The sequence below is a fragment of the Halyomorpha halys genome, unplaced genomic scaffold (genome assembly GCF_000696795.3).
Source record: "Halyomorpha halys isolate HHAL.00 unplaced genomic scaffold, Hhal_1.1 Scaffold4.1, whole genome shotgun sequence".
Taxonomy (NCBI): domain Eukaryota; kingdom Metazoa; phylum Arthropoda; class Insecta; order Hemiptera; family Pentatomidae; genus Halyomorpha; species Halyomorpha halys.
In genome coordinates, this window is record NW_027116287.1 from 2,480,897 (window position 1) to 2,496,594 (window position 15,698).

The 15,698-nt window shown below is 29.3% G+C and overlaps 1 protein-coding gene across 2 annotated transcripts in view; it reads right to left on the reverse strand.

Moving 5' to 3' along the window:
- LOC106688107 (acid sphingomyelinase-like phosphodiesterase 3b) overlaps positions 1-15,698 on the reverse strand; it is a 940,469-nt gene that overhangs the window by 910,058 nt on the left and 14,713 nt on the right. The window contains exon 2 of one of the 2 annotated variants that reach the window (XM_067053110.1): positions 14,808-14,877. The exons of the other annotated variant lie outside the window; for it this stretch is intronic. The gene's annotated coding sequence lies outside the window, so the exon portion shown is untranslated. The remainder of the gene's footprint in view (positions 1-14,807; positions 14,878-15,698) is intronic. 2 annotated transcript variants of the gene reach the window in all.

Below are 15,698 nucleotides of genomic sequence, written 5' to 3' on the forward strand. Positions count from 1 at the left end.
GTGTGGATATAAAAAAAATTGGTAGGTGACGGACGAACAAGATATAATATATAGATAGGTTAACTGACAGACACATCTAATATTACAATAGGATGTGATAAATGTGGAAGTACATTGTGCAAGGGCCGTATGGATCGTCAATGGAGGACTTGAGCCATGAAAAAAAAAGTATATCTTTTCAAATGAAACTTTACAACAAAATTACATAAAATAATATAATTTTATAGGACTCCAAAAAGTAAAATTTAAGCTTTAATCTGGTGAGGTGGTGGCTTTTAAGAAACAGCTTAACAGACAGGAACATATTTTGTTATTTATTCAATTAAAAATTAATTCAAGTCTCTTAATTTTGCAATACCGTCGTATTTTAATTTAATTTTAATAATTTTTATACCAGAAGGTATTGAAAGTAATAATGACAGGTTAATATTAGTAATTGTAATAATTAATGACAATATTTTTTTTTATAACAATTGAGGACCTATAAGATATAAGTGAGATTTATTTTCCGTGACCTCCGCGAAATAAATATTGAATGACACCGGTGAGAATCGAACCCACAACTTTTTGAACCAAGCGCTGTCTGTGGGAATCTCGCTTCAACGTACTCTATCATAACATCCTCAGTATCAAATTTTATACACTTTCTTTTTTTTAATAATCGACCAAAATAATGTTAAAAACTAATCCAAGTATTTCTCAACCTTCTAATGTGTTGTATTTTAACTAACGATTGATAATTTTTGTTACAATTATTAAAGAAATAATTTCAGATATAAAGTATATAAAAGCTCAAAGAGAAATTTAAAGAAAAAGAAGAAGTAATAAGTGGAATTCATTATATTACGTAGATTATTAATTATAAATAATACTATAAACAGCTCTTTCAAAATAAAACTCTTCATTAATCATTTAACGTAATTGTTACCCCCCCCCCCATACGGTTAACTTAAATACAATTTTAAAAAAAAAATAAGCAAAGACTTAATACTATTCGTGTCAAAACTCCTTAAAATGTCCGGGGGAAGAAACGTATAGTAAATCCTGTAACAATAATTTTGAAGGTTCTTAAAGAAGGGAAAAAAGAAATAAAAACATAAACCCTTGAAATATATACACGAAACGAAAGTAGATTTGATGTGTCATGACTTGTAAGCCCCCATGACATGATATATAAAAGCATTTCTTCATGAAAAAATATTTTAAAAAATAATAAAACAAAAAACTGTAGCTCCCTTAGTTTCTAAGTAACTAAAACTTATTACAAATAAATATGCTTATATTAAGAACTAACATAGTTCTTGTTACAATTTACCTAAAAAGATGTAATAGACGTGGAACTATTCACTCTATAAATAGGAAACCATTTTCTATAATAAGCGGAATCAAGACATATGAGGATATCAAGAAGAATATAATTTAGAAAAATTACATCATGGCAAAATAATATTCCTGATTATAAACGGACATTCTGTCGAGCGGAAAATAACGTAGAAGTTGATTACTGAGAAATCCTCTTTACTCAGGGACCGTTATTTCTTCCTTATGGTATTTCCCAAGGGTTATATTGTTTATATTTCTATTAGAATCTAGAGAAATATATTATTTATGAAGAACTAATTGCTTCTCTGTATTTTTTTGCAGCAGAAAGAAAGTTAAAGATAAAAAAAAAATTAAAGTCGTTAAAATTCCAGTTAGGGTTGGGAACAGTTCAAGTAATGGACAATCCACATAGAAGAAAAGCCCAAGAGAAGAAATAATTATTTTACTCTGATTTTTTATTACTTTAACGAAAACGATGTATAATTACGTAACAAAATTTATAGGTCTGCCAAGTATAGTTAGGGGGAATAAAAAATGGCAGCTGTTTGAAAACTACCAGCAACACTAAAAATCTAATAGAACGTCATTTGAAGTAGAGTAAATTTACTAAAATATGTGCCCTAATAGAGCAATTTACGTTCAATAGTTCTAGAGACATAGTTTTTTATTAAAAGCAACATTTCATAAAAAATGTTCTAAAAAATCAGTAGTCAGTGAATTTATTTTGGATAATCTATATCTCAGGAACCATTAGACGTACAGTCTAATAGCACTTAATTTAAAGCTATTTTAATGTGCAATAATATAGTCAATGACATTTATCTTCATACGAGTTGAAGTTTTCATGATATTTATTAAAATAAATTGATTTCTACTTGTTGAGACAAAATTAATATTCCTATGCAGATATAATTAACACTACTGCCCCAACGAAGATAAACGTTATAAACTAAACAACTTTATAGTACATTAAACTATCTTTAATTTGATTGCTGGCAGAAATCTGTACGTCCAATAATTCCTGAGATATAGTTTTAACTCGAAATATTTGTTTTAAACAAATAAATAAACAAAATTATAATTTATCTTTTACAGAAAAAAAAGCTTAACCCCCATGGAATTACTTAACCTTTTCCCTTAACGCCATGGCCACAACTTTATTAGTTGTTCTCGTTTTCTTTATATCATAATTAAATAAACCAAATATTACTATTTTTTCACTTTCAGGTTGACGGGCTTAAAACTAAAAAAAAAAAATGAGTTAGAACAGAAAAAACACACTAGATGGTAATTCAAAGACTGATTGACAACATCCATCCACTTTTTTTTTACCTACTACTATTTATTAAAGCTAATATAATATATATAACGATAATATACCATAAACATTGCCCTTTCTTTGCCACATTGTTTAGCATTATATGTGTGTGTTGGGTCTGCTCGAGGCGGGAGTCACAATATGGAATGGCCGCTGGCCGGGGGAGGTGTTAAAAGAACGGGGATACATCCGTCCATACATATATATATATATATATATATATATATATATATATATATATATATACATATACATATTTTGATGATAAGCTAGCTTCCCAAACCTTGTTTTGCATACTTTATATTTGCTACATGTTTTATATTCGTTACATTTTTGGGCTCAATTTACAACGTCAAGAGGTCTCAGAAATTTAATTTCAGTAGAAGTTCCCCGTCATCCTTTTGATCCTTCAGAAGTCTTCTTTATGTTTTGCCCTTATCATTATTACTGGTTATAGCCCCTTCTTGTTACTTTTCATCTCGTTCCCCTAAAGATCTGGGCCGGACTTCCTAAGTATCTAAGTAGGTATGTTTTCCCCCACTTTTTGTCACATTTCAATGTTTTGAGTTGCTAATATTTATTGGTTTTTAGTCAACAACGATATTCCTTAGTTCATTATTATTAAGATATATTAGTTAATCGTTATTTACTTAATGAGCGTCTTATAAAATTATCATATCCACTATCCAATTTATTCTGTCTAAAATAAGTAATATTATATTATAGTATATTAGGAAAACCGATCGTTTAAGAAATAACATACCACTCATTCGCGCTGGAAGAAACGTTCGTTTTTCTTATAACCGAATTAAAACAAATAATAACGATACACAATATAAATTATTTTAATAATATAAAGATACTGTATGAAAGAATATCACAATACAACGTAGCTAAGCAGAAAACAAAAAAAGATAAATTGAACTAGAGTAGCTCTTCAACAAAGGAAAACTAAAAATTATTTTAGTGAGTGCCAGTTTTCAGTTAAAAGAATTCTTTTTAAATATGTAATGAAACAACACACAAAGTTTATTTCTTTTGTACAATAAAAGGCACTACGCTATTTGAATATTTAAAATGTTGAAATAGTTTTAGAAGATTGAGTGAGAAGTTATTTTGCCTTGACAAGATAACTGAGAGAGGTTCCTTTTAAATTATTCTGTCTTGATGGTCGTGGGGTTGCATTTAAATCATGTGTTGTTATTGTAACCCTTACTCCTTCACAACCCTAAAAGTTTAAATAAGAGACCTGAAGATAGCAGACAATTGTAAATTCATAATTTACAATACTTCAATACATTTTACATATAGAAAATATATTTCAATACGATATCAAAAAGCTTAAAAATCATTATGTAATTAAATTTAACAAAACAAAAAGATAGAGAGAGGATGGAATGTGCAAAAAAAAGTAATTTTCAAGCCAGAAAAGTTTCAATTATTTCTGGATTATCTCTATAGGAAGTTTGGTGGGTCAATTCATAAAAAAATGTTTCTTTTGAGGTTAAAGACTTTCAGTTTAATAAAATTTTTATTAAAATTATCACCACATGGTACAACGTCTCGGGACCACTTGACACCTTGATTTATGGCTGTGCTAAGGAGTAGTGAAGAAGCACAAATTGTGACATGATTTCCTAGAAGAAATTATGAGGTTTAAGGTGCATGAATATGGGACAGTGGTTCCGAAACGTTGTACCATGTGGTGATAATTTTAATAAAAATTTCATTAAACTGGAAGTCTTTAACCTCAAAAGAAACATTTTTTTATGAATTCGATTATTTCTTTTTGTAAACTTGTGTTACTGAATGAGCATATAAGGTTTTTAATTTTTTTTTTTTTTTTTTCAAAAAATAGGATAGTTAGGCAAAAATATGAACAGGGAACTAAACTAATAACAAACAATTGAAAACAAATTAAATAAGGTAGGTTAATTTTTTTTCAAAAAACGCTTATATTCAACTTTTTTTCCACTAACCTGAAATTCTGAATTTGCTCGAACATGTTCTTACATTAACTTCAAAACTTTGAATACTCGAATGTTAGAAACTTTAATTTCGTTTTATTATTATTATTTATTTATTTATCTTTTATGAATGTGCTTATGATGTTATTCTATTTTATTTTTTCATCATTTAATTTGTATATTGTAGTAGTAAATGTTGTATGAATGAGTTTTTGAGCTCTATTACTAATATCTGAATGGATATGACAGAATCTAACACTACACAATAAGAAAAAATACTTGTGTATACTTTGAACAGATTCAAACTTTTGGTACCGTTGAAAAACAAAAAATAGATTTCTCTCGTTCTAATGATAGAAATAAAGTATGCACTCACTAAAATTAATATATTACTATATTAAAACAATTATAAATACATTGTCAAATATCTCAAATTTAAATTGACCCAGTATATTCCGATTTGGGCTATTAAACATATTTAAAGATAATTTTGACACCTTGAAAATTTGAAGTTGGGTGGTTGAGACCCCAAGGTGAAATGAAGGATTTATTTTTTTTTATTGAGTTATAAAACTTTATTTCTTATTTATCTTATTATATTCTACCATATAAATCAGACCCTATTAACAGAGCTAATAGAAAAATAAATAGAATAAAAATAATAATAAAAAGAACCAAAATTAAAATAACATCATAACATTCATTCCTAACTATGAACTAGCATAATGTGCCATGAGTTTACAAAAAATGAGTTCTTGATGGAACAAAACTAACTTCATTTTCGGTTTCAGCACACCAAAAAACATATATCGTCAAAAACATGTCGTATTTGTCTTTCAAAACAACAGGTAGCTGGTTCTGATTTTCTTTATTAATTTATTATTATTAATTTTTATTCTTGACCTTTAATTACTCTAACCTTATTTCCTCAGTTTTCCGTCTCTTAGTGTGTACAATTTTTGTTTTTTATTTCTTTTTTACCTACTTTTCTATTTTTACGTGTCCTGTTCATTTTAAGTCTAATACTCAACGTTAATTATTCGTTATGTATACTTGTTGTACATCTTTTTTTTTTTTTTATTTTTATTCATTTTTCACTCATATTTGTATAATTTTTAACAACAATTTAGTTTAATTTATTGTTATTATTTTATATTTTCAACATATTTTTAGTTGCTTTGTAGCTTGTTTTAGTCCTGAAGAAGCCCTGCAAAATGACGGCAAATAAATAGTTTTTGACCGCACCTCGATCATCTTCTTCAAAAAACATAAATCAGCCCAAATCGAATTTCAAACAGTCACTCTTTAGTAGGCTTGTATAATTTGAATGACTTTAGCGCACTTGCTCAGCCTCCACTGGCTCATTACCAGTGATGTGGCGAGAGGGATGCGCTGGGATCTTTTGAGCTCTGCTCTACCCCTCACACGTGGGGAATAGAGTGGGCTCAGGGATCCTCAGGTCGATTGTGTAAATATTGTATATATTATTTTATCATTATGTTATTTTATTTATTTATTTTTCATACATATAGTTTGATTATGTTCATCTAGTCTATTCTTTTGTTTGTATATATTTTAAGAGAGTTTTTTTTTTTTTTTATAATTTTTTTTATTTATGTTTTTTTTATTTTAGTATTTTTGAGATCATCCATCACTATTACCTATTGCCCACAACTGTGTGGCAGATTGTAATATCTATCAATAAATAAATCTATCAATATCAATAAAAAAAAAAAAGTTTGAATGCAACAATTGAGTTAATCCAACTACCAAAATATTGGCAAGTGAGATTATTAAAAGAAAAAACGATATTACTGAAAAAAAAAGGCTTGAAAATTAGAATATGTTGGAGATTCCAGTGTAAGACGCCTTGCACAGCCTCTGGTGAATACCAGAGCGAAATAAATCAATTGGAATATTGACACTGGAATCCCAGCTCGGGTCGACCCTCTGACTGGAAATTACATTCCAGTCGCTTCTAATCAAGGTTCTCAAGCGTTATAGTATTCCACTAAATGAAAATCTGATCTTTGTCACCTTTGCATTTAACCAATTACCAGAGGTACACAACCTCTGTTGCTGTTAATTTTATTAAAAATTTGTACTTTCGACCTGTAGAAAACAATATTACAAAACATAGAACTTCATATAAAGAAAAAATCTAGTTGAATAAAACATATCTGTGAAAATATTTTATAGAATGATTATTAAAGACAACTTTATAAATCAATAAACCTCTTCGTTCAGAAAATACTGTCATGTATTATAAAATAGTTTATTTTAAAAATTAATTATCCATTATATCAGTCGATTATTATTATAAATTATATTTCTTGCTCGATGACAAAGGTTCATTATTCTAAAATAATAATCTAAAACATAGTTCAATAATTAATATCGAGCAAAGTCATAACTAGAGACCGAATCTTTGTGCAATAAAAACAGACAACTTGTAGTAAAAACCCAGAAAGTATATAAAAAAAGTCTTTCTTAACGCCTATACTAACCATTTAATACCTTTAATAAAGCAAGTAAATATTTTTTATTTTTTGTTTCTGACTATGCTGAGTTGTAAATACATCATAAAAAAAATTTAATAGATTTGCCACGGTGTCATTTGTTAGCACTGACATGCAATATTGAAATATGTAATTAGGGAGAGTAAAACAAATTGTAAATCGTAAAAGTTATTGAAACCTCAAAACGTCTTCAGACAAATAATTATAAAGAGTAAGATATTAGAAAAAGACCAATTCCTATTTACTTTACGATGGTAAATATGCTCCATTACTTACAATATGGTCCGGGTGCGGTCAAATAAAACTCAAATATTAATAACTATTTTAATTGAGCCAACGTTTCGCCCCACGTTGCAGGGCTTCGTGAGGGCTAAAAAAAATACAAACACTTAACATAAGTAAAAAGAAAATTAAAAGGTTAAACAGTGAAACGTAAAGTATAATTTATAATTTCTTCGCCCATATTATGTATATTATAATTTATTGTTTACCTAATTTTAATATTTTCTTTATTTTTCTACACTGTTTACTTAAAATTATTTTCAAAAAAATAATTTTGACTTACTTAACCGCCAATCCCCACTCCTCCCAAAACAAACGGTTCAATCTGACTTTGACTTTTGTCAAAACAGGTACGTTTTCTGTCTCTTTCATTTTCTTTCTTTATTCTTGATTTTATTCTTATCCACCTTTTTCCATATCTTAGTTTGTACTTTCTTTTATATATCTTCTTTTTACCTGTTATTATTTCCGTTTTCATTTATTGTTTATAACCTTTTATTTTTCTTATTTAATTTTTACGTTTCGTTGTGTAACCTTTTAATTTTTTAGTTATTTATATTAAGTGTTTTGTATTTTTTTTTTTTAGCCCTGACGAAGCCCTGCAACGAGGGGCGAAACGTTGGCTCAATAATATAGTTATTACTATTTGAGTTTTATTTGACCGCATTCCATTTATTATTACACACGGTCAATCGGCGACCTTCTAGTATTTTTTATAAACACTCAAAGTTGACAATATACCTTGGAGAGTTGAAGTGTTTAATATACAAACGGAGGTAGTTTAAAACTATTATTCCATTATTTATTTATTTTTATTAAATATACTACAAATTTTAATATTTTATAGTGAAGCTAAACATACATATATAGACACATACATAAAATTATAAGAGCAAAGACCCCACAAATCATTACGTTGTTAAAAGTGTCATATATTTTGGATTGAAAAAAAATACTACGACTGACAAGGCCATCAATCGAGTAGTTGACTAAATAGGAGATGGACGAAAGATCTCCTTTATATACCGAGATTAGATGCTAATAAGCACTGACAATTCCAATGTCTGATATATAACAAACATCCCATCACGACTCCTAAATAAATTGAATCCTAGGAAAAAAGATAAAGGAACCATACTTTAAAACCTGATATAAAACAGTTCAAACTCTTCATCAGATTTGATACCTACATAACGACCTAAGAATAATAATCAGAACTCCAGGAACTGTGCCCGTTAAAATATCACTTTGAGGAAAATGATAACGTGAGGTAAAGCACATACTAAGTTAACCTAAGGCAGACTATAATTAAACCTAAAGATAATACTAGATCTATCCTTAAGGACTTAATGTGCTTCATCAGACGATTCCTATGGGACCTCTAGATAAGTAAAGGAGTATCTCACAGACGATCTGCATAGATCGTGACGAGAAAGGGGCTCCTGCTTCTCGGGGAAATAATAATCACTCTTAAAAATTCAAGCCTTCCAAGCTTTATAATAGTCTTAAGTCTCGTATTTTTTTTTCTTTTAAAACTTTAAAAAAAAATTCTTCTTGGTTCTTCAAAGGATGGAGAAGATAATGTTTTTAAAATTAGCTCTTTAAGTTCACTTCTAAAGTGAGAATTTTATGGATAAAAGGCAACAATGCGTTTGTCACGCTTTGCATTTTATATCACTCTTCTAAACAGAAGCTAGTTAAGCCAGCTCATTATCCTTAGGTTCATGGTAAATATACCCCCAATGGCGCTAAATTTAGTAGCTTAACCGCTTTGTCTCGGAAGCATTTTTAATACTTTCAAGTACCGTATTTTTTACTATCCAAGACATAAGTATGTTTAAACTCCAGGACAAAAGGCTTCTGTCTTCTGTGAGAAGTATTTCTGTTACGTAACAAAAACTTATGATATAACAAATAGACTTCTTAAACTAGCAAAGAAAAAGCTCATCTAGTGGATATCACACGAGTTAAACGAGTGCCAACATTGCACAACGAGGTGATAATCGAAATGACAGAACGAGTTGGATTACCAATTCCTTCAACACCTATTGACGCTATTCGCTTGATCTATCCTCAACCGAATCTCACTTCCTCACCTCGATTACTTTTTCTTAGAAAGAAGTGAATTGGATAGTGTGTGGAGGATGCATCACAACAGAAAATGTGGTGAGCCATATGCTGCGCTCAGACCAGCATTGGAACGCAGTGAAGAGATTCACCACAGTCGTCCTGAAGAGGTTGAGAGAGCAACAGAGGGCTAGAAGACCTGACAAGCATGGAAACGTGAAAACCATGCGAAGAAAGCGAGGCGGCACTCAGCTATTTCCCTCCATGAAGTAATGCCTAGCGGCGGTCCCGTGGAGAGGAATGAACAGGTGTAGGGCGGTGGTTTTAGTGGGTAAAAATCTCACACACGGACAGGTACGGGCCTATCCGCGTCTTTTGAAGATTTCCACCGACCCTAGAAAAAAAACCAACAAAAAAAACAAACACACACATATATTCAACATATGGCATGCTTCCAATAAAGCTCTCTCCACTTTGCAGAGTTTTGTCAAGGCTGTCAGATTGAAACAGCAATTAAATTTGAGGCAAAGCCCTGCAAAGTGGGGCAAAACGTTGGTTAACAATAAATAGTTTTCTTTTATTAGTTTGATACCTTTATTGGCCGCCACCTGAACTATATTCCTACAATCTACTTCATAAAGTCAATAATCTTCTTCCACTAAAGTATTTTTGTATCAACCCAATGTATACACATCATTGATATAAGAAAATTTAATATTTTTCGTACATCAAAAAAAATTAATCTGTAAAATATTACAGATCAACTATGCAATCAGGCAGTATTTAGGATAAATTGATTCTCATTCACATATATCTACACATAAAGTCTGGGACATGCTGAATCTCTAAAAGATGATATCTAATCCTTCATGGATTAGAAGGAAAAAATAGCAGTTGAGAATGCACAATAGCTGCCTGCAAAACTGGGTGAACAAGAAAAAGTACTCCCTAGTCCAGTACAGAATACTGTTAAGTAATTTTTAGTAAGGACAGTTTTTTAATTTTCTTTTAGCTCCCACGATTGATACAAAATTTTCACAATCAGATAGGCTGCTATTTTAAAAAAAATTATTTTGTTTTTCTAATAACTTAGCTCTCCAGATTTATAAATTATATCCAGAATTTCACCTTGAAATTTAATTTACAAAATCAATTAATCTTCACGGATTTTTTTCACAGAGCTTTTTAATTTAGGATAATATTACATATAATAATAAGTAGGCTGTATAGCCTTGGAGTAAAAGAAAATATGAACAAATAATAAAAAATTAAATTAAATTATAATAATGAATTGACTACTATCATTAGATATAAGCATTGATGACATGAGGATTTTATGCCTTTAAACAAAAACAAACTTCTGATATTAATAAATTAAATAATGATAATGGCAAAGTACAATTTTATTCAAAACATACGAGATTTTATAAAATATAAAGTCTTATGATAAATTAATAATAAATTTTTATTTTTAATAATTCAAAATTATTCATTGTAGTTTTGCTGTAAATGGCTGCTTTGTGAATCATGACAAAATCATAAAACAAAATAAACTTGGCAGTTTTTTTTTTTTTTAATTGACTTCCGAGAACATAATAAGAAATAATTAACGGAATATAATTGAGTATTGTAGAAAAAGAGAAAAGTTTTAATTTAAAACGTTGAGATGAATACAACTTTTTTCTAATTAAAACCCTCAAAGGTTAAGGTCAATTTAAAATTCAATAAATCTTTGAGTGTGGCAACCATTTTCCTGGAAGACCATACTGTTAATTAATCAGTTGATTAATAGACACTTTCACTGCAATGCTAAGAAAAGATTTTTAAAAACAATATATTCTTGCAGAAAATTAACAAAAATGTTTAAATAAATAAAAATAAAATACATGTGTATGTTTATTGCAAATTTCCTTCATAGCCATTGATTACAAGAAGGGTTGTCGTTATTGGAAATAAAATTAATTTTGCCAATTAGACAAGGCTGTGGTCAGCTGAGCCCAGGTTAGGGAATTCATTTATAGCGACTGTAAATGATAACAAAACATGAAGGTATCCTTCTAAATTGCCTATTGCTCTTAGATTAATTATTTTTTACCATTACTGCTATATTCCTATGGAACATAATGTGATGTGAATCCTAAAGCATACATTAACAAATGGTCTATTCAACACAAACAAAGAATTTTACTTAAAGTAAATGTGGTGCGAATAAGGTCTATCATCCATATTACCATTATCTAAAAATAATATATGTATATGTATAATATAATAAATGTAATAACACAAATTGAAATAAAAACCTTACAGTAAAGATATTAGATGGTGGATTATTTTTCTCATAACTGTCTATTACAAAGCAATTGCTACATACTCCAAAAGTAAATTGAAAACAGTTCAGAAGTATGCAAAAATATAAGAGGCCAAATATAGGAGACCAAAATGGTTGTGGCAATAACAACAAATATTTCTGTTTAATCAATTTTTCAACTAAAAGACCTTAAATTTAATTTTAGAAAAATTAAGACTCTTATAAGAAAATCTTTGCTTTTAGAAAAAATGACACTGAAAAATTTCAAGAACAAAAATTGTATTATAAACAAACACATTTGAGAGTGTTTCCCTGACTTTTTCAGCAAAATAACATTTAGACTTTAAGTTCAAATAGAACCATCTAGATCATCATTAATATTGGGCTCTATACTTGAATTAATTTAATTAGCTAAAGCATTTATAATGGAGTTGTCTTTTCTACTTAACTTACTTTAGGATATAATTGAAAATTTGTCAGATAAAATCTGATTTTTTGGGATTAGTGCTTTTCTCAAGGCTCAGATTTTCACCTATATAAAATTGCTATAGAATTTGCTTGCTAAAAAGAATCTGTTATAAAATATACCTCATTCAATCCAAAATTCCAGAGTTACATTCACTAGAGTTATATCACTGAATATGAACCCAAATGAAATTTCAGACTTCACAATTTTTAAGTTTAACTCCCAAATTTCAAAAATTCTGTATACTAAGAGGTATACCGATCCAGTTTGAATATATAAAAGCTAACAATTTTTTTATACTTATGTTTCTGTTAAGGAAGGTATGGATCCCATATACGAAATATCTGTTTTATAATAGAACAATCGTCGAAGTGATTTAAGATTTTGTGAACATTTAAGGGAAGGAACATTTAAAAGAAAAATATGAATAAATAAAATAACTAGTGAGGAGTGTTAGAAAATCATGAAATTTATAAATGTTATGATAATGCAACTGTGAAAATATCGACTGGTGTAAGAGTTGGTAAATAGTTTGGTCAACATTTATAATTTTAATTATAGAATAGTTAAAAAATATGTTACGAGAGATTTATTTAGGTGCGAGTAGCGAAATAGACCTCCAAACCTTTTCCAACATATTTCTTCTTAATGTTGGAAATTTTTCTTCCATCTTCAGATCCTTTAATACAGACCTCATTATTTATATTCATCCTATCATTATTTTGTTTTATCACTTCATAATTTTTTTTTTATTTATTAAGAAACCTCCAGACATTCATGGTTCCACTTATCAATGTATTTTATACCTATATCTTTTTTTTCAGAAACAAACTTAAATGAGTGGGCCCAGGAATGAATGGGAGATCATTTATAAAATAATTTTCTACAGTAATAAAATAAATTAATTAAGAGATGAAGATAAAAGGAACATTTGTACAAAAAGTTGATTAAATAATTCCAAAATATAAAGAAATTGTATGAACATTTTTTGAAAGCCTAGTTTACTACATATACCAAACAATCATATAGCATATGATTTGACATCATAAATATTACTTTAAATTACTAATTATTTATTTACATAGTAATGGCTTATGGGGAATCTAAACTGATTCACAGTTAGTGGGATTGTATAAGTACCCTGATATTGTAAGAGCTATCAAAGTTGATTGGATGGCTCCAGTGGGATGTTCATACTGCAAAGATGATACCAGACCAGAAGATCCTGGACAAAAATATATGTATGACCAGAATGATGGGAAGACTACAGTTTTGAAGTTTTTATGGGCACACAATGGTGGGGTACCTCAGAAGATCCTGGACAACAAGTATATATATGACCAAAAGGGTAGGAAGACTAAACTTTTTATGGACAAAGGTGTGTTTGTGGATCCAAAGCCCAACTTGGGTATTCGGTAATGGAGAACAGCAGCAGACAACAGAGACAATTTCAGGAAGATAGAACTCTCTAAGAGTTGTAGAGCAGCATTAAGTATTGTAATATCCTCTTTTATGAGTAAATAGTTATTTTTCATATATAAATGATTTTTAGTAGGTTTTACGTGATTTATCTTTTCAGTATGCTTATTTAAAGTATTAAACCTAAAAGCAAGCTAACCAATTTTCATCAGTAAAAAATGGAGTCACAAAAGATATCGTGCAAAGCCAAGATGGCGGCGTGAGTCCTGCAAAAAGTTTGTTGAATCGCGGCCATGTTGACCAGATTAAAATATTTTAAAAAACTTTATTTTAACTTCCCATCATAATTGTAATTACACTAAATTTTAAAAAAAATAGAAGTCAAGAAAAAGTGCTAAAGAATAATATTCAGAAAGGAAATCATTTGCTAACATCCAAAACTGTTATGCTACAATCGATATTTACATGGAACATCGAGACAGGTTTTGGTTTTAGGCATTCGTTGTTTGGGTGCGGATGGAGAATGATGTTTCCAGGATAAGGAGGTCCTCATCAATTTTTGTCTAGCAGGGTGGACATCTTGAAAAAGGAAGACATCAAAGAGAAACCCAAGAAGAATAAAGGACTCTTGTGTTTTGGATTGCCTGAAGGAGGACGTCCGTCGGCTGGAAAGAGAGAGGACTGGAAACCATTGTTATTACAGTTAGACATAATATTTTAGAAAAGAAGACATCAAGATTCATCAACCATCAAAAGAAGATTCAATGAAATTGGTTAGTTTTGTTCTACCTAAAATTAAATAAAGTTGTAAAAGAGATATTAAGATAATTAAGTGTTATTGGTAAAAAAGTGTCTGTTTCTGATTGCCTAGAAATCCGGCCTGAGATTAAGAGTCAATCATGTTACAAAATTTTACTATTTATTTATTATTCAATCTTCTTATTTGACCTTGTCCTCTTCAAATCTATACTTTAGATCTGAGAATAAGTAAAAACTATTAATTTTTCTTTTAATTAATTTTAAATAATTTTTAAATATTACAGTATATAATTTTTTATTCATTTATTTAATAAGACCAGCTAATAATAGGGTCAGTATCATCGAACACTGAATATGAATTAAAAATAATGTTACTTACATACACCACAGGCAAGATCACAGTGGAAGATATCCACAGCAGTACAAAGGAGTTCAGTGATAAATCTGACCTAAAAATGAGAGAAAATAAAAATTATGTTTATAAAAAAAACTTTTAAAAAAAACAGAAAACTAGCATAAATAGTATAATAAAAATATTTCTGTGAACCATGAAGTAACAAGTTAAAACAATTAGTAAATAAATAAATAAAATTATGTTATCCACCCAAAGTACTTTAATCCATTGTTTAGGAATAGCCATTATGTAATCTAAATTCGAAAACTGTTGAATATTTATGGGAAAGGGTTTTCATACAAAGAAAGAGATGCTAAATTTTACTTGATTGGCTTTGATGAGTAGAAACAAGAGAAGAATATCAAAATATCCCATGAAAATTTATATAAAAGTTGTTAAGTCAGTGCTAAACTTAATACATATTGAATAAATGTCCATATGAGCCCATTTCCAGATCTAATCAGTAAAAAATCTACAGGTGACCAATCTATTTTAACCATGGTGGAGGGTCAAATTTTTCATTTTGTGGAACCGCCACTCAATGAAAAAAGTCAATGCCTCAGGCTGGATTCAAACCGGCGCTGTTAAATTTCTCAGGTGGCAAAGACCTGCACCTCAACCAACTACCTGAGCTAAGGACGGCCCACATTTTTCTCACCTGGACACCTCCTGCATTTCTTATTTTAAATCATGAACTGAGCCAAGAAGATCTTAGATCTTTTACAAAATCTGGATTCTTCAGCTCCTGATGAATGAACTACAATTTGCAATTTTAATTTCAAATTGTACTGAAAGTAATCATAAAGATTTTTGTCATCACATCCAATTATGTAAAAAAAAGTAAAAATTGTCAACCATGAGATAAACACTCACGGG